Source organism: Apis mellifera, linkage group LG1 (genome assembly GCF_003254395.2).
Source record: "Apis mellifera strain DH4 linkage group LG1, Amel_HAv3.1, whole genome shotgun sequence".
Classification (NCBI taxonomy): Eukaryota; Metazoa; Arthropoda; class Insecta; order Hymenoptera; family Apidae; genus Apis; species Apis mellifera.
The window spans coordinates 16,432,080-16,453,463 of NC_037638.1; the positions used below are offsets into that span (position 1 = coordinate 16,432,080).

The following is a 21,384-nucleotide window of genomic DNA, read 5'->3' on the forward strand; positions in this document are numbered from 1 at the left end:
TTAGAGTCAGCAAGAGGCACGGAACAGTGAAAGCCGAGATAATGCATCTCTTCTTCCACATTTTCCACAAGTGTCATCTTCCACGTAATTATAAACGTAATCGGTTGCTTCGTCAACAAGCAATCCACTCACCACTGCCTTTTGAAAAATGCGCGTACATTAATTTCGCTGTAGAACGTGCTATGAGCGTAAGATTTACGGCCGCCATTTGGCACAGAATGCGAAAAATGTCGGGGAACATCTGTTATTCCTTCGTACATAATATTATCCTATTTATAAAACGAACGAAAATAGATATAGCGAAAAAAATATCGTCAAATTGATAACGCGACGGTGGCCAATGAAAGATTGATAAATTTTTCCTTTACACGAGCAAGATTGATCTTCCAGACTTTGTCATTTCTTAATAGTATCGAATAAGATTAATGAGACTCTTGCCATTTCCTTTCCATGATATCAAAAAAACTTGATAAAGATTTATTCTTTCTTTCGTCCTACTTCTAAACTATTTAACTCTTAAACAGTTATTTGCTATTAGAATCGATCAAAAATTATATATTTCTTTGAACAATACGTGTCTTCTCGGACAGAAGACGATCACGATCCGAAAAAAAGAAAACGCAGTGGATTGATCGAGGCAAAAGTTTGCATGCACTCGAAAAATGCGCTTTAAAAAATCGAGCCACGCATCTCTACCGATTTAAAACGATTTTCCTTCGACCGTAACGCAGTATTTGGCACGCGACAAAGAGCATGCTCGCAGGAAACAGGGTAACGCGGATTAGCTTCGTGCCGAGGAAACGTAACGTAACGATATGGAAATAACGAGGGGCTGGCGTGTCTCTACCTATGACATAACGCCATCATTGGCTCGTGATCGCCTACAACGTGCTTGAGTTACAATTCTAATACATTTCGGGGATCGTATGTTCCTCAACAATGATGGAAACTTTGGCAACAAACTACCGTTAACAAAGTAGTCTCGAGATAGGATTTCTCTTTTCGATATGTCGTGGGTGTCGTCGCCGACTTTTCGAATGGCCGACTCGTGAAAAATGCGCAGACCTCTCCCCCTCCCCCCCCCTTTTTTCTCGAACGAGAATCACGCGATATGCATCATCGCCGATCCCTTTCGTGACGTACGACGATATTTTTCTTCGCGGAGATCGTCGCGTAAGAAGCTCTCGGGAGAAATTTATCGCGCCGGCCGGTCATTCGCGTAATTTTTATCCTCGACGAAAACAGTGTTTACATTGCTCCTTTTGCGTCATAACCGCAGGGGATCGTCGCTCACGCTCTCACGTGGCGCAAAACGATTCCGTGATAATTGACTGGACCGCATTAAAACGAATCGGCTTGTTAAACAAGTAAATTGCGTTGCCCCCTCTCCTCCAAGGAATTTCGTCCATTTTAGATATCTATCCAACCTCGAGTTAATTAAGAAATTCGTATCTAAATAGGAAGAGGACTGAGAATGAAAACACGTTATAATTGCTATAATTTCACGTTGTTCTAACAAATTATTTCAATGCATAGTTGTACACGATTGAATATTGTCAATCTTGATGCTTTTCTTTATATACTACTATCAAAATTATTATCATCGAGAGTGAGAATCTTAATTAATTAAACGAGTTTTTGATCAAACTTTTTAATAAACAAATAGTAAGTTCATTCTATAATCTTAAGCAACGCGTTAAAAGATCATCGACTATCTCTTCTTACATTTGTGCCACCACTCTGATTCTCAACCCCCTCCCTACAATCGAAACGAACGCAAAAGGAAAGGAAACAACAGGATGGAGAAAAGACAGGAGAGATGGGGAAAGTGGGGCTGGATCGGTTCTCCACGTGCAGGGGCGCTCGTGGAACGCGTAACGACAAGCGCTTATCAGTTGCCCACCCACGTACCATAAACTTCTTCTTTATAGTCAGTTGACCCGTTGCAAGATATACATCGGTCGCACACGAATTAACACCGGAACCGGCGTATCGGCGACGCGGTCTCGTTTCGTGGCACAAATTGCCGGGGCACAAAGCCGGCCACGAAACGCCGCTAAATGGATGTAATTCCGAGTTTAACCACACGTCCGCGAGCATCTGCCCCGGGCCAGTTACATCCGCGTAGCAGCTGGTTAGGAAAAAGAGAATACTAAAGTAAGGGAGCGGCGGGGGATGGGGGACGAATTAATTTCGACGACGATCGTACACGAGGTCGTTCACACCGAGGGGAGGGGAAAACGGTGGGCCGTGTTCGAAACTCGTGAATGACTGGTCTTTAACCGTGAGTGGCGACGATACGTCCTTTTTTCTTTTTTTTTTTTTCTTTTTTTTTTTTTTCATTACGTGGATACCTTTGGAGGCGATTTAACGAGAATCGACAGATTCCTCGGATACAACAGGGGTAATCGAGCGTTCGTGGCGAGGTTTTTTTTCTTTTCTTTTCTTTTCTTTTTGCAGGAGGAGGAAAGTTTTTGATGGGATTCGGTGAACATCAAAAGATGGTGGTTCGATGATGATGATTCTTGCATCGTTTCGCTACTAGGGAAAGTGAATTGTGTTTTTTTTCTTTCCGATTTTTGCAAGGCTGTACATAATAAAGGGATAATAAGGTGTGGAATTTATTACGAGGGGGGTCGACGTGAAAAATATATGATTATCGATAAGATAGATGGTCGGTGTTTGGATTTCTTTTGTTTAAAGAAAGAAATAATTGTTCATAGTCGAAATGAATAGATATACTGAATATTTTTGCAATGCTGACAATTTATCGTTTATATATAATACGTAAAATTATTTTTAATGGAAATAAATGAGAAAGAAAAATTGAAACACAATGTACGTCGTGTATATACATATATGCGCGCGTGTGTGTGTGTTTGATAACGAAGCGTTTAATGAAAAGTATTATTCTTTGAATAAATGGAATAGAAGAATGGAAAGAATGAGTAATTTGATTTTCAAACAACTCGACGTCCGTTTATTATCCATGGAGGAATGTGGTAGAATTTAACAAGAATCGAAAAAGGATGAAAGATTGTTCTTTGAAAAGTGACTCTTGCTAAATTGTGCCGATGAGAACAGGTTTTTTTAAGAATGAAATTACAACTTTCGAAAGATTCCTCGGCCACATTTTATAAACGCAAATATTCGTACACATACGTGATACTTTTCGACGTAACCGAGAAATCCTACTATCTCGCGACACGTACGGAATAACAACAACGAATCTTGTAGAAACTTGTAATCCAAACACAGGCCACACAAAGCTCGTCAAACTTCTTCCCCTGTGGTCTTATTACGTTGCCAATAACATTTCAAATGGACCTTCAAGTTCGAACCGTTACGACAATAAACTATTTCTAGAACAACACAAAAGCTTTTTCGAGAACTAACCCTTGCCTTCGAGGCTCCCTTTCCTCGATGCTTTATTAATGTAACGCCTCGGAACGACTTCCCGTAAAGGAACAATGGTCGATTATAAAAAGTCAACCCACGAAACGAAGCCTGGCTCTGTTGTATTAATCTCGACGCGGGGCCGAATAAACTTTCTTTCCTTTTTTTTTCTCCCTCCCTCCCCCCTCTTTTTTTCTTTCTTTTCCTTTCTTTCTTTCTTATTTTTTTTTATTTCTTTCTTTTCCTCCAGTGGTCAGACTGGCCCGTCTCTCCTCACCGCATTTTCAATTTGCAATGCTGATAAGATGGAAATACCCGAGCGGATTTGTAAGTCGAGCGCCGACGTAATCGGCTTCGTCGCGGCCAACGATGAAAGCGATCCGTTCCCCTCTGACGACCGTGTAATTTTTCGCGTTTTTGTTTTCCACGTGTCGACATTTTTTTTCTGTCTTTCTTTCTCTCCTCCTCCTCCTCTTTCTCTCTCTCTCTTCTTCGTTTCGCGAGCACAGAGAATGAGAGGATTCATCTATTGTTTAAAAGGCGGAACGATCGATTGTTCTTCAATATCGATATCGGATTTTTAATACGATTCACCAATGATCGGAAAATAAGAGGAAATTATTATACGAAAATTGAAATTTACTTCGTGCTCTTTTCCACGTGTCGTGTATATCTTTTCATCTTCTTTTCCTTCCCTCTCCCTTCATTTGAATACCGAGAATTCCGTGTAGATATGAATGATTGACGTCGATTACATTTTATACGTGATTTTACAAAAAAAATTGTTTGCAAAAACTTTGTAAATACACGAGAATCGGTTGAAAAGTAAGTGCACATTTACAGATAAGTTTGAGATAGAAGAGGAGCATTTATAAACATATTCTTTTTCTAAATACACAAAACATCGTTTCGTTTATAGTTTTATTGTTTATAAATAGTAATTATATTTTATAATAAAATATTGGGAAATACAACGTGTTATCGATGCTATAAAAAAATTGAAGTTAGACATATTCCGTGTTTAAAAATTTTAAAGAATTGTGAATATTTTAATAAAGAAACATCTTCATCTTTTGGATAAGAGCAGCACACAAGAATTCTGAAATTAACTAACATTAAAATTCTAATTTTGATTTTCTCAAATACCTCTTTCCATTTTCGAGACGTGAGCAAATGTGCTGTTACTTTCCAAAACCGAAAAAAGAAATACAAAATTCACCGTGTAACGTTTATATTGATAAAAATCCTCGCTTATTTTATATATATTTACACGAATTTATCCGAGTAAAACCTTCGTTCGAACGAAAGCACGACATGTCGAAAATCATAATAACGTATCCATGTTACGACACGAAACGAATCGAATATCCAAATTACGTTACGTAACAAACGTGGAAAGTGAACGTCCACCACGCGCGCGCCGCCTCTCCCCGACCTTCTTCTTCCCGCCGAATCGAGTGCGTTTTTCGGTAACACGTGATAGCGGCACAACTTGCGTGATCCGAATTCTCCGTGTGTACACGCACGGGGGGGACGTGGCGCGTTCCGTGGAAACGAGTTGAATTCGAGTCAGGAGTTCACTGACGCATCGGATTCTTCCATTCATAAAGAGCATCGAGATGTGTTCTTCACGCACACGCGTGAACACAACCGTGAATCCTTATATACCGTATAAACGTAACACGAGCGTGGTTGAGGAAACACGTTATACTCCAGTAAGTTTGCACTTGAATTGAATCGGGTCGAGTGGTCGGTTGCTCGTTCATCAATGAAACGTAGCCGCGGAACAATTTACAAGAATGGATTCTTGGCCTTCGTCGACGGCGAATCGGTGTCAATTGCTTGTTTTAATAACAATCGGTGGCTGCGACAGTTCCACAAGTCGACTGTCGTTCTTCGTGTTCGTGTTCGTCAACATATGGAACGGCAAGTGTCGGGGGGGGATCTACTTGCAGGTAGAAATACCGAATGTTTCTAATTAATTGGATTGGTGTTTAGTTGAAATAGTTGAGAGATGAGTATTTTCTGTTGTTGAGGATCAATGTAAAACTTGTGAGTCAAGGGTGATTGGTAAGTAGAATATTACTCACAGAGATTATTGATATATACTAATTGTTTGATTACGTTGGCTACTGTCGTGTTTAATTTAACGTGCCTCGATACATCATACTATTGTTTGAAATTTTGAAAACTTGTTTCATTTCAATATTATTATTTTTGCTGATTTTCTGACATTATTATGATCTAATTCGAATCGATATCAAATAAAAAAAACCGTGCACCTGTTATTTAAACAACGTTTAAAATATCGCTTACAGAGACTGGAGAATCGATGTTATTTTTTAATTAATGTATAATGAATATTCTTCGAAATACTTGCGAGATTTTTTCCCACGTTGGAATTGCGCGAGCAAAGTGAATATTCAACGCATTAAGAATAATTAATGAACGAAACATTGTTAACTCGACAAATATTATAACCAACGTGATTTTTAACTAATCAAGTATCAATGAGATCTTTCTAATACTAAGAATCATCGAAACGCTTGGAATTGCTTTGCAAAGGATCCAACGTGTTTAAACGCATATAATAAATAAAATATTACATCCACAAAGACCGAGATCGGCGATTTTAATCAATTAAACTGCTATATTAAGAATCGTTGGAAAACTTGGGAACGTATTAAACCGCGTGCTCAAGATGTTAAAAGGAAGATTGATAAACAGGAATAAAATTAACCGTTCACGATGTAATATTTTACGGTTGGGTAAAAACATCCACAGCCGGTGCACAGTGATTTTCCGCCAGCATAATCTGTCCCATTTCGAATCAAGATTAGATTCCCGCGTCCGTTGTATTCAAATCGAGACAGATCGAGGGAACCGACCAACCACGAGTAGTTATCGACCGTCGTAAATCTCTAAATGTATCTAAGTAAGCGAAGACCGTAATGAATATATATAATAAACGATTTTATGCGCGCAAAGTGTCCAACAACTTTATCACGTAATCACGCAGCAACTGCTTTTTTCCCCGAATTGTGTCGATGACTCGCGATCATCGGGATCATTCAACGGTACTTACGATGTTTATAACCTACGCATAAAATAATGCAGAATATCGACGTTTGCATTCCTGAATAACCACAATTTCAAGAAGCAACAACACCCGTACCGAAATTTATTAAGCCTGTTTCTTACTACTACGTTTCAAGTTTATACAATTATTGGCCAGAGTTCCTTCCCCTTAAAGGCCCGTCTTTAAATACAGAGTTTCGTTTTAAGACACCTTTAAATGGCGGCACGAAACACCTTTTGCATTCCTTTCGCATTCTTCGAAAACAAGCCGCCCGACACGTTCCTCTCGGAAGAATCTTCTACCCGTGTGTTAGACAAGCAAAATTGTACAAGCTTCTTTCGACAAGCGTAACATTTAAACGACAGCCGAGCTACCTACGACATTCAAAGATTTCCCAATAGTAAACGTTCCTTTGACTCCTGCAGTCACTTTATTTCACGAAATTATTCCATCCGCGATAATAATAATAATAATAGCAATAGAACACGAAAAATCCTTCGAAAAATATATAAATATATTGGCCATAAATTCCTTGCAAAGATCAATCGCGTCGAATTCGCAATTATCCAAATACTCCTATCGCGAACGTAACCTAAAAAGAAGAAGAAAAAGAAATCAAACGCTTCTTTCCATCGGACACGTTTCTAATCGTGTTTGGGGTTGTGAAAATTAACGAGGTACGAACGTAATCTCGAACGCATCCGACACACCCAACCGGATGTGCGGCAGTCCCACAGTTCCTCCCACACGTTCGAATGCTTGGCTTCCACGTGTGGACAGTCGGGTGCACGCGAGGGAGAGACGTCGCTGTACACGCAGCTGCGTGCATACGCGCGATTCGCGGTGAACCGACACGAATATCAGTATACGTGCATATATATATATGTGTGTGTGTATATATATAAATATATATATATATATACCTGGGTCCGGTCGAGGTTCGAGATGAAGAGTGAAAGTACCGAGAGGAGAGGCTGGGTACAAAGAAGTCATTGAGGAATTCGAGGGAACGACATTACCGGTCATTGGCCGGAGAAGGATTCTGCATTTCTGGCAAGGTTGCGGTACTCGAGGCGCAGCCGTTGAAGTGCAAGGTTAATTGCGGCTCTCGTGTTAATCAACCTATCGAACGAGCAAGGCTAACCGGCATTCGAAACGTTGTGTCGATACCCGATATACGGTTTGATATTAATTTTCGCTCCCCCCTCCCTCCCCGGGTGGTCTTATTATTAAATCATGATTAACCCTCGTGCGCGCACGGCGCCGATATGTAGATCACGCGTAACATAGATTATACTTTTCGTTCGTTTATTTGTTTATTTGTATTTATCTTCGCCTCGTTTCTACTCTCTCGATATCGATATCAATGGAACGGAGTTACAGATCGGTGAAACTATACCCTCTCTTCTATATCTATCTATATGCTCGAGTTTGATTAACGATTGAACTGTTTGGACGTGTATTTAATAGCCGCCGTATCTTTCCATCGAATGAATGTCGCGTTCGCATCGTGCGGGTTATTAATGTTCCTTTTTTGTTATTGTGTATATATACCGCGTATAGATGTATTATTATATCGCTTGTGTATCTTCGAACGAGATAAAATCTCGTTTATTTTTCGATACTTTTAGAATATATATATATTTAAAATCGGCTAGATTTGAATTACGTTCAATTTAAATTTCTATCTGTCGTCGTGAATTCATGGTTATCGTAGGATTAAACGTTCGAGAGAGCGTAACGAACGAAACCCAAAACTCATCGAAGCTGGCCTCGAAATTCCTAATCCTTCTTTTCTGCTTTATTCCATCGTAAAAGGAGTCTAAAGTTAGTCGCTGTGTAATCCTACTACGCTTCTCGATAATCTTAATTTTAACCGAAATCTCGAAGGAGAGAGAGAGAGGAAAAAAAAAGGAAAGACACTTGACCTTCGGCCAATGGAAACGAATTTGGAAGGCATCGTCGGATAAATTAACAATCACGCATGTTAGTAGGCAGCGTGTTTGTGATCGCCTACGAGTAGCTAATTCTCGGTCACGGGGTCCGCTAAGTCGACCGGATTCGCTGGCCATTCGTTATCCTAATTGGAAGATTCTTTCTAAGGATAAAACCCTCTTTATATTCTTCGCCAATTTAACCGAGCATCATGCCGCGTATTAATGTGTATTATCCGGTTGGCCATTCTTCGGTTGCCTGTTCGCCTCTATCGAATGGCAACCATCGTCGAATTAAGGACGATCCTCCGGGATCGTCGGAGAGGAGAGGAATCGTCCTCGATGATCGTTTCGATGGTCCCTTAACTTGCGTCGAGTGAACTTTGATCCTCCTCCGATCGCTAGGATGAACGCCATGTGTTTCTCTGTATTTCTTAACGGTAACCAGTTTCTTTCCATTCGAGTTTCTCGTCATTTGTGGGATTCTCGGATTTATGGAAGCTGATAAATTCTTTTTTTATCATAATCGCGTCGATTACACGTTTCCTTTCGTAGAAAGACTCGATCGAGATCTCAAATTTGGACTCGTGGGGGAAGGGAGAAGAAATCGTGTTCAAATTCCGAGATAGAGTTCCTTTTAAGAAATAACATGGAATTCTACAACGTTACAACAAGTATACACAATTTTTCCGCGCGAATTGAACCTGTTCAAGCCTTGTTGGTAACAAGAGAAACGAGACGAGGCACAAGTGGAACCACCACTTTCGAGCGGGATTTTCAGTGGACTGGCAACGACCAGAGTCCCTGAGAAATTCACTCGGAGGCATCGTAGTACCTCGTATATTTTACCTGCTCCATTTCGGCCCGCTCTATTTACCCATATACCGCGTTATTCGCGCGTTACAATTTTATTTACGTCCCTCGTTTCGAGCGTGCACAAACCTCTCGCCACAGATTTGCATGCGAACTTGAACGTTACGTTAGGAATTCCAAGGCCGTACGCGTCCTTTCCCTCCAATACATCCGCGAACGTGATTTCTGCGCGGACGTTTAAACAAAGTCGGATCATCCATGAATAATTACGAAAAAGAAGAAACGACGGCAATTAACCGAGGAAGAAGAGGAGGTTATATAAATTCTCTATCATTAATGTTTGTATACTTAACGTTAGAAAGATCAAAGTTCAAGCCAGATGAAATAGACTTGTATCCAGTAGATAGAAAAATAAAGGAAAACAAAATAGAGAGAAATATATTTTAAGTGTTAATTTTTCCACGCGAATTAAAACCGACGATAAATAATTTCTTTTTTTTTTTTTTTTTTTGAAGATAACATTTCTTTCTTTTTTTCTTCTTTCTCTCTCTCATTTTTTAATTTTCTAAAAAAAGGAAAATATGTATACTGGAGGAGCGCGCAATTAAATGTGAATGTAAATCGTTGTCTGGCACAGTGAGGAAGCAATTTCAAGACGAAACGATTAATATAGCAAACCGACGGATCGAGCAATTACTTACGCCGCAAAAACGTGTACGTCTGCCGCGTATTTACGTCGCGTTTCACGATAACGTTTAAGCTGATTTCACCTATTCAATGCAGATCGAGTGCCTTTGTCAACCTTTCATTATTATGCATTGAAAATCGTAAAACGATCGAAGAATCGACAACCTGCGCGCGTATCTTCTCCCCGTCCTGTATTAATTAACCCTCGCTATTTATCCTCCCGGCATTAACGAGCAGTGTCAACAGGAATATTCGCGATTGGCCAGATTACAACACGCATACGCACATGTTTGTAACATACGCGCGCGTTTCCATCACGCACAAAGTTGCAGAGCGGAAACATTTTCGAGTTTTTACGAATCCGACTCTCGACGATGAACGTGTCAATTCCAACTGACTCGAAAGATAAAGAGGAACCACGAGAGCGAACCAATTAACGCTCGACCAATGAAGCTTCTCTCTTATATACGCGCTTTCTTATTTTCTTTTCCTTTCTTTCTTTTCTCTCTCTCTCTCTCATTTCTTTTTTATTCCGTCGATATACGCGATAATCGTAACGAATACAATTAGCGACACGTCGACAGTGTCGAAGGACCGGCAGTTATTAAAAACGATAAAGGGAAAGGCTCATTAGGATGCTGTAATTTCAAGTGACCTAATAAACGCGTGACTCAGCGAGCGGCGACTGTCCTCGCCTCGTGTAAATTACATCTGGACATTAGATCGTGTTCAAGTAGCGGTGGTGGAAATGATACCGGTCATGGAACGAGATGCAACTTTGTACGAAGTGCTCTTTTATTGCCTTCTCTTCCATTATCGCGGCTCGTATACACGCGTATATAAGCGTGTATGCGTGTGCACGTAGCATGAATCAAAAGTCTGGTATAATTGCTTCCAGCGAAACGGGAAAATTTATCGATCGATTACGTAAAATTTACCGCAACTGCTCTTTTTATAATTTTAGAAAGAGAAAATGCGGAGAGGAAAAAGAATTTTCCCGATATCGGTCCAATTACGAATTAAATGTAATTAAGATAACGAGAGTTATTGCTGGATGATAGTTTGCATTCTTCCTTTTTCTCTCTCTCTCTCTCTCTCTCTTTGAGAAATAAAATATCTAAATATTTGATTAAAAGAGTTATGAAAAAACTGTCATTATATTTTATAACTGCAGATTCTTCGGTGAATGTTAAGTGCATTATAAAAAAGAATCATCTATCTATGCGTCGACTATCTATGCTGGTATTTTCGTAAGTGTTGGACATTTTTATCTGTTAATGTTAATTCTTATTTTTCTCGCATTTTAAACGTGTTTACCTATAATTATCATATAAAAACAACTTCTTTATAACCGTGGTAAGAGGGACGAGGAACGTGACAAACTAAATTATTATAATTACCTTATAATGTATATTTTAAACGTAGCGCGTAAGTTGTTCTTTAATTCTCTAACTAATACTCCGTTCCTGTTTATCGTGATGATCATAAGGGAGGATATCAATGAAATTAACGTTAATTATTAGTTTAGTATTAATAATTTCGTTAGCCATTAACCCAGCCAATAATCGCGATTCGTCGTTCTATCACATATAATTTCACCGTTTTATTTCCAAATAAATATATGTATCTCTTCGCATTTTTACGAGGGACAAACTAGTTGTCGATTCTAAACGAGAGAAATCTTATGTTAATCGTTGCGAAGTCGACACGTTCGGACGAAAATACGGCTTTCATGGAAATCGGCGAAACCATCTTTTTTTCTGAAAGATTGATGAACAGGCGCGTCTCCACGAAACGTTAAAAATCGACGATCGAGGAAAGATCTACCGGTAGCGATCTTCGAGGACCAATCCCTCGTGAAATTATTTGCATAATATTTTCTACTATGTTTTTCAATCATCCGTGAATAAAATACCATCTTTTTCCCTGATATATTATATATACTTGCTAATTCATTAAAATCTCATAATTTAAAGAAGAAGAAGAAGAAGAAGAAGAAGAAGAAGAAGAATATAGAACGAAATGTTTTTATCTCCAAAGATATTCAGATTCGATTCGAGACTATACACACCCATTGAATCGATTGACATTCGCGTTGAACTTGATCTCGTGGCTACCAACGATGTATCGTGGTACATATATAAATCGTCTTCTGGAGTGACGCGTGACGCCACGAGATAAAATCTTCGGATGCAATATGAGCAAACTAAGACTTAGAATGCGGCGCCCGAGCGCGACAACAGAGGGGAATGTTGGAATACGGAATGACATCCGGCTGGATGACACTAGGGGGTTCCTGGTATCTCGAAACTCTTTGGAATTCTCTTCGGTGGTCTCGCCCTTTCTCGCCCCCCAACAGTGATTCTTTCGGCGTACATGATCTATGCCATCTTACCGGGAATAAAAATGTAAATATCGATCCAATATACTATAAATAAAACTTCGAACCAACGGATATATATATCTACGATTAATCGTCGAAATTCAAAATAATTTTTAATTCTTTTCGTGTCACGACTTTTAGAAAGGTATTCGGGCTATCCTCATAATCGATAAAATTAATTCCACTTGTCAATAAATTCTTTGTCCAATTGAGAAACTTGTTTCATTTCTTGATCCGAGATAAAAAAAACTATTTAATTGCTTTTACGAATATTATCGAAGCGGAAAGGACTTGTTTCTGTTTCAAAAAGTGTTAAAATAAGTAATTTCTTTGCAATTTCGAAACGATATATTATTCGTACGAGGAATAAAATTACTTACATAAATTACAATTCACCGAGTCGATTACGATTTCTATTATTCCGAATTCTCAAGGAACGGAACTATATTTACGAGATGACCAATAATAAAAAATGAAATAATCTTGACCGAACAATGAGTCTGTTTCAAAGCTCTACCACAACAATTTAACAACGAACTGGGGAAAAGTAATCGTCACACGCCTACCCAAAACACGATCCACGACTTCATTCCGACTGCTTGGAGTCAATTTCCAATCGGTGGAAATATTCCCGAGTCAAATTTCTACATTAAACCAGAAACGAAAGCATTCAGATTTCCGGTGTTCGTATTTCGGATACCTGCTGATTTCAGCAGCCTTGCAATAGCCGATGTTTCGATATCGTCCGAATACACCACGCCAATGTGCATGCTAATCTTTTTATATATCCCGCATACGTATTCCACTCGTTCCACGCAAAGTACGAATATTCTCTATGCAAATTGCAACCTGTCCCCAATTTTGTCTACATGTTGTGTGTACCATATTCCTTCCAATAACCTCGAAAATCACTCGAAAATATATTTCTCTCTTCGATCAAATATATACAACAGAAACAATTTCTTATTCTTTTCTTCCAATCGAAGTTTTAACATACAATCGCCATTCTTCCACCCAATCTCAAAAATTGTTCTCAGGTTGCAACGAGTTTCTCCAAGTCAGGACCGATTTTCTGTTTACAGATTGTCTACGTACAGGGTGATCTAGAAACATGTATCAATGCTGAACATGCAATTAACGCGAACCGATTAAAGAACGAAATTCCTGTTCTGTTAATTTAGCCATAACTTTTTCAACATTACTCGCAAACAGTTAGTCTCAAGCTTCAATTCCAGTGAAACAGCAATAGTCTAAAGTCTCAACTTTCTACACTATTAGTTTTAGTACCCATTACTTTATCTCGAAACATTATCCACAAGCAACTGCTAAATATCATTAGCCCCAATTTTACTACGCAGCAATAATCTAAAATCTCAAATTTCCCATTAGCTTCAACGTCTCTAATTTTCTTGCTTTCAACATTGTCGCACGCGCGCGTTACTTGAACATTGTTGGTCTCGTTTAAAATTTCAATCTCTCGTTCTACTAATTTCATTGCCCATATATATACATATTACTCAGTTTCTGAACAGCTAAAGCATCATTCCAGTAATTTCAACCATTCCTATTGCGCAAACAGTTCTCAACTATATTCATTCTCCTGAATCTCGAGAGCCCATTCCGCTAATTTCCCAGCCCAAGCTTCCATAACATCCATTTCCGAACCACCCTGTACAACTCGTCTCGTCGATTCGAAATGTTGGCGGGCGTTGGCAACGATCCCTCGATGCAAATACGTTCGGCGCGGTTCAGGGAGGTGCGATAGCGCGCGTGTCGTGGCCCAAGTCGGCGGATAATAATCAGAACGGAACGCGGCGACCTGAAGCGTAAACGCTCTTCCCTGCGCAGTTTCTATCTGCATACCTATCTTCCGATCTCGATAATACACGCGTACCATCACGCGGGACGAGCGGAATAAATTCGTGTCTCCTCACGCGTCTCGAGCTGATTGAAATTTTAAGCCGTCGAACGAGATTACGGCAGGCTGAGAATCTACGCGCGGCCAAGCTCGATTCTACGCGTCGCAGCGATTCGTATTCCATTCGCTCGCGATAATAATCGTACGAAAAGAGATAAATAGGATTTATTGTCAATACAGATTTAATACAAAAATCACGTTTAACGATCGATAAATGTAATAACACTCGATAGAAATGTATTTTCACACGAAATATCTCATTTTCCGATATAAAAGGAGAGAAGATTAAAAGAAAATAATTTAACGCGACAAAATTTCTTTATTTATCGAGCCCAACTTCGTTCGATTGTATCGATTAAAAATAAACATTCGTTGAACGCGATTCGATCGAGCAAGACTCGCGCATCGTTTAACGACATACTTAATTACACCGATCAAAAGAAGCTCGGATTAATCCCCAAGCTGCATGTTCGCCAAGCAGATGCCACACAATTCGCAGCTGCGTCTATGACGTGTCTCTGAGAAACTGTTCGCGTTTAATAAAACGAATCTGAAGCAGCGGAACACATTTGATCGTATCATTCGTAAGCCAACGACAACGTTATTCTCGGCGCGATAACACACGACACGGTGGGATCGGAACTAATTTAAAAAGTCGATTCGATTATAACTCTAATCCCTCGCCGAGTAATCCTCGTAATCCCATTTACTGTCATTACCGTTCCGATCGTCTTCTTTATATATAGACGTCCATTAGAGAAAACGTTGCACAGGGTTAAAGCAGACATCATTTTGTAATTTAGTCGCCGAGGGTCAAACGATTTACAACAACTATCGCGGATACGCGCATCACGGGCCGAGAGAGTTGTACACCGCTCGTGTGTAACTAAATTATGCGGCGGGCATCGTGCCCGATGTAACAACCTTTCGTTCCGACTACTACCAATCGATTTCTACATCGGGCCACGTGCTTGCCAGGATTTATACACGAGCCAAGTTAAAACGATCGGCCGTCATAAATTCCACGAGAGCCACGCTGGAAACGAGGAATTGCCTAAAACACCCATTCGATCCCTTTTTGCCTCCTCCTCCCCGTTTTAGAAATCGTGTCACGATTGCAATTTCAAAAAATTTGTATTTCTTTTGATTCGAACGAAAAATCATAAATTCCACGAGAGCCACGTTGAAAAGGGGAAATTGCCTAAAACACCCATTCGATCCTTTCCTTCCCTTTTTGCCCCCTCCTTCCCGTTTATTAAATTTATATTTTTTTTGATTGGAACGAAAGATCTAATTTTGTTAAGAAATTATCATTTACGAAAAGGAACCACTCATTTTTTTGACAGTTGTCGAGATTATCTATTCTGAGAGTTTTGAAGATTTCGATTCGTTGTTTATTAAAAAGTATTGGCAAAATTAAAAAAACGTTACGAAATCGATTAATGTGATTTTTATAATATTTTGAATTGAGAATGAAATTAAACGAGATTAATTTTCGTGAATACATTAATCTAACATATTTTATAAAATTAAAGAAAGATAATACGTTAAATTATCGGGGAGGAAAAAAGCGAGAATAGGATACAACGTTTTTTGCGAGCGAAAAGAAGGAAACGATCGAATCTTGGTTCCTTCGTTGATTAAAGCATTAAACCTTCGTTTCCTCAATAAATCTGTCCCGGTGACATTCCTTGTTTTTCCTCTCGCCGTTCAAATGAACTTTCACTCGCAACATCCCAGAGAAATTCGACGAAATTCCCCGGAAGATAGCAATTCGATGTACGACACGCTTTAACACACCGACCTCTTGCAGACCAGGAAGAGAGGGAAGAGGAGGGCGAGGGAGGGAAGAAAGAAAGAAATCTCAAGGGGGAGAAGAAATTTCAACGTGGAGGGATTCGGTAAAAAACGAGCTCACTTTCGACAGGCGACCTACTGACTCACCTGTGCCGGGTGAACGTCGTCTCAGGAGTCTCTGAAACGATCAAGAGGTGGCGATCGTTCGACCGCCAACATTTCTCTACGACACACGATCATTAAGCAATAATTCCAACCTGGTGATCGGCCAATCTGTTACACGGTTTGTCCCTCCCACGCGGATCCCAAGTAACTCGGTTGCGTTCACGGAGGCGTAAATTGCGTAGGAATAATAGAAGCTGATCGCTGACACAATGAACGACATTCTCGAGAGCCAGACAATCCACGCTCGACGGTAATGATCGGCCTGAAACAACCTTTCCGCCACTTAATTAATTTACTCCGGACAACGTTTTAAGTAATAACGAGCATTCCTGGATAGGGAAGTTTTACAGTTTCGTTGAAAGAAGATCTGAAGATTTTTGGAAGCAGAAATAAACGAGAGATATTGTAATACTATTGCGATCGTATTTGGGAAAAAAGGGAGAAGAGTTTGAATCGATTCGAATTCTTCGTGAACAAGGAGATTTTTATTCCGTGCGAGATTAAATTTTTTAAATATCCATGCGGTTTCTTGCTTTTCAAAGCTCGGCCAACTGCAAGATTCGATTCACTATTAAAGACAGCCGTTTTAGAAAGTAGTTTGTACTATATAAAGACAGAAAAACGAAAGATCACCTTATAAGACCAACGACAGAGTTCCGACAGAGGAGAAATTTTTAACACGAGCCGCGAAAGATTTGTAGATTTTCCACTACTCCAAGCGAAACGTGGAATTCTCGTGATTTCACGTGATAAAAAGAAATGCAACTTGCCAGGAACTAACGCGTATAATATTTCCCAGAAAGGGATCTTCTTCATTACACTTTTCACTTGCAAAAAACGACAAAGATTCCCGCGTTATTTATCCTTGATCGATATTCTCGAGAAACGTATATATATATACATATGATCCATAAAAATTATATTCCATTTCTGCAAAGATATTAAAAATTCTCTATATATATGTCAACGCTCGAGAATTGATTTGGCAGAGACTTCTGTTTCCCGATTTTGTTGCACAGCTCTTTCGCAAATAACACTTTCAGGAAATGTAAATCATCGTTCGCGCGAATTACACATGCATCCTCTCGCAAATATTTTCGTCGAGAGCCACTCAAAAGCATCGAGTGTTCGAAACATCGATATACCCGAAGATCGTCTCTAAATTTGGCGCGAAACGAGAATCTCCTTGATCTTCTCCTTCCAAAGATTGCGCGATGCGCTTTGACGACCGGATTTCATCGGAAACGGATACGCTAATTTATTATTTCTCTCGCGGATAAAAAAAGAAAGAAAAAGATAAGTAAGAGATCTTAACTTTGCTACGAATTTTTTAGCCAAGTTTTCGAAATGAACAGTCGCCGACCAATTAATTTAACCGATTAATCTAACCGACTTGTCGGCGAATTACTTTCATTAATTAATCGTCCTCCAAGTTCGAGCGAATTGCGCATTATCCGGGATAATTTTGAGTTTGAACTCTCAAGCTTCAAGTAGAATGTTTGTTTAATTTTAATTGGTTGGTATGATTAATTACGAGGCGGATATGTTTTGTTACGTAAAAGCTTTTTTCGTATTCCTTGATAGTAATTTTGCGAAAGACAATTAAATACTTTTTAATGGAAGAATTTGTACAAGATACTTAAAATATTTTATTATCCTTTAAAATTTATAGATTTTCTTTTTCCTTATTTGTTCCCGCATTAACTAATCGATATAAATTTACAAACGTAAATTTTTTAATAAATTAATCCTTTTGACTTTTCAAGAAATTTTTCAAGAAATTTATAAACGATAATACTTTTTACCAGAAATCGTACAATTTTGAAATCTATTCTGATTTTTACAGAGCAATTTCTATATACGCGTCATCAAATCTTCAACTATTATAAAATAATCGACGAAAATAGACTCGTGACAAAACTTCTCTATCTACCAACGTCCGTCCAAACAACGTTTAATATATTACGTCTAATAATCTTGGTTCACCGATACACGAACGAGTATTGTTAAGAGACGCACTCGAGTAACATCTGTCCAATTAATTCCGGCCGTTCGACATAACCGCTTAATTAATTACCCACGAACCAATTAATCCCTCGCGTCAGTTAACACGGTTGCAAAACGTCCATCTTACCAGGCCATCTAACCAAAAGAAAAAAAAGCTGCGCAGTTTCGCGTCATTCGGCTAGAGAAAGAAGAGGCGTTCGAGGCGATCAACAAGCTGAGCAACAGATGACTTAAACGGATCTCCCGCGGTTTTTGCCGCGCAAGGGTGACACACGAGTAGTTTTTTGCTTTTTCCCGCGATCGTGCGAACGAGGAGGGTTCAACGAGTCCATCGACGTTTCCACGGTTCGAGTGGAAACCACGAGTCATTTTCGTTTCGAGCCGGCTCTCTGCCCTTCGACCTCGTTTCGAGCCGACGAATATTCAAAAGGGGTCGTCGGCCAAGTCTGTCGTTTCCGGGCAATCGAAAAAAAGGGAAGATAAAAGATTGCTTAAGATTACTACTTCGGGAAAGTGACCTTTGAATTTACTTAACCTCGACGAAATAAATCTCAGTAGGGAGTTGTAGTGCGATACATTTCGAAATTGTGCCATAAATTTAGTTGGAATGGAAGTTGGATCGCGTTTATTAGACGTTTTGGGGAGAGATATTCCGATATAATGGATTTTTTTTTAAATATAGATCATTAAAAATGAAGTAAGGATCGAGAGTATTATTTAATGGTGGAATATTTAAGTACGAGGCATGTTCTTAAAATAAGATTCATTTACAAATAAACGGATAAGGTATAAATGATTTTCCAATTAAAAAAATATTTATATTACTTTTTCACGTAGCCCAATGGTAAAGAAATCTGCCATTAAAGCGTTACCATGTATGCGTTCGTGTATATTGTTCTTTGGCTTCTTCGATTACCGAACGTGAGAAACATTGGAAAATTAAACAGATAATTCTGATATTGTGAGTCGGTAATTTTTTTTCTTCTTTTTTCGAATTTTCCCATTAAATCCTTTTGTTAAATCAATTGTCATTTTTAAATTGATTAGTCGTTATGAATATTTTTTGCTTTTGTCGAAACAAACGACGCCGTTTCCTTACTTTTACTATCACTGATTGCCCATAAACCTCGCAAAACTGTCTATTGTTTTTTGCTAAAAATAGATATAACTAAGACGAACATCACAGTTGGCGTGATTATTTATTCTATCACTTGTTGTAAATTATTGGCATACGATAATAAATGCCACATTACGAAACAAACTTTGCTTAAGAAACATGCCTAACATATCGCGTTAAATCTCCTAATAATATAATATCTCCCGTGTAATGTAACGTATCCAACAACGTATCCTTCTCCATTCCAAAAAAAAAAAAAGAAAATAAACTTCATCAACTTTCAACCAATCAAAATCCAAATATATCTCGCGATTCCCTCATCGATCCCCTCTCTTACTTACTTCGTTCCCTTTCGCGGAAACAAAAAAAGAAAAAAGAGAAAAAAAATCCCAAGAAGAAGAAGGAAGGCCTCGAACACTTGGCAGAAAATTCCTAGTCACGTAACACCGGCGAATAGAAACGGTGGGAGGATGACGGATCGCTTCCGCGTCGACTTTTAGAAGCGGCGTGTGCAGCGACGTGTGTCGGCCTGTGATCGGAATCCTCTTGTTTGCGCCGCGCAAATATCGCCCTGTGCCGACATGCATCGGTGCATCACCGGCCACCGCACCGCTTGGAGACGCCGCCGCGGCCTACAAGGACGACGCATCGACCGATGCCCCGCCAACGAATAATCGCCAACCGTGGATTTACAAGCGTTTCACTCTGTCGACTCGCGAATGCGGGGAGGAGGAACCGGTCGCTTTTCCCGCCGCGCCTCCGCCCGGATTTTAAATTCGACACCGAGGGGCCCTGGAACAGGTGTACCAATTTGGCCAGATCGAGAGAGGGATCCCGGGATAATAAGCAAATCGTTCGATCCTGATACGATCTGGACGGCGAGATGTTAACCGTTTCGGGAAGTGTGAATGTTTAGGTGTTGGGGCGGATTATTTATACGATAAGATAAGAATTGATGTACGAAGAGGAGAAAAGAGAAGAACGCGATAAGTGTGTTAAATAATTTTTAAATGTAGATTATTTGAAGAATATAAAAAGAAAGAAAAAATGTTCCAAGTTTGCGAAATGATGATTTATGGAATAAATCGAGATCGAGATTCGAGCGATATTTAATTGAATAAATTTATTTATCTCCGGGCATCGAAGATTCGAGAGATTATTTACGTATCGTACTGGATAATCGAATACACGCCGCGGGTATCAAAATTCCTTGCCCGCTCAAGTGGACGAGAACGAATTTCGAAGAGACGAGAATTTAATACGACTTTGCGTCAGTCACCGAAACCGATAGGACGTTGAAAGACAAACCTCGAAGGCGAAAACTGGCTTACGCTTTCGGGTGTCATTCAAGGCATTTTAACATTGTAGAGGCTTCTAAAAACAACCATAACCAAAGGTAAGCAGAGAGTAAGAATAAAACGAGAGAGGATGTAGAAACAAGAATGCGACGACGAGTTGGGTCCGGCCGGCCGGTCATTGGGCGAAAACGTGTTTTGGAATCTCGCGCGCCGATCATGGCGTCACGTTCAATTTGTTGTGCACGCGGCCTCGGCGAGAACATTGATAAAGTAGATGATCGATTCCTAACCGAGCCGTGTTGTGTCGTGTTCAAGAACAGTTTCGTCCTTGGAGAATGCGATCGTATTAACGCTTCATTAAAAACGTCGCTCATACTCGTTTCGATAATGATTGAAACTTATCAACGCGAAATCCAAGATTCGTGAACGAAAATTTTCTCCTCAAATTCGAAAAAGTAAATTCTTCCAAGATCGTGAAACATCTTGGTACGAAGAAAAGAGGGATAGATACTGAATATGATTGGATCGAGAGAATGGAAGAGATATTCGTTTATAAACTTCGCCAATCGATAAGCGATGATAAACTAGAAATTGATGCAAATATACTCGGGACAATTGAAGCTTGGTAGAGAGATGGTGAGCGAAAATTTAGAAATGCAAACACAAGGATAGATTTTCTTGGTGATTGAGAAAGTATCAATGGGTCAAACGAGGCAATTGCAATGGAACAGATCCATTTGAACTACTATCGAAGATCTATCGATATTGTCCTAGATAAAGCTAAACAATA

The 21,384-nt window shown here is 39.5% G+C and overlaps 1 protein-coding gene across 2 annotated transcripts in view; it reads right to left on the reverse strand.

The window, feature by feature from the left end:
- LOC410706 (rho GTPase-activating protein 7) overlaps nt 1–21,384 on the reverse strand; it is a 312,134-nt gene that overhangs the window by 262,423 nt on the left and 28,327 nt on the right. The gene's annotated exons all lie outside the window — the stretch shown is intronic.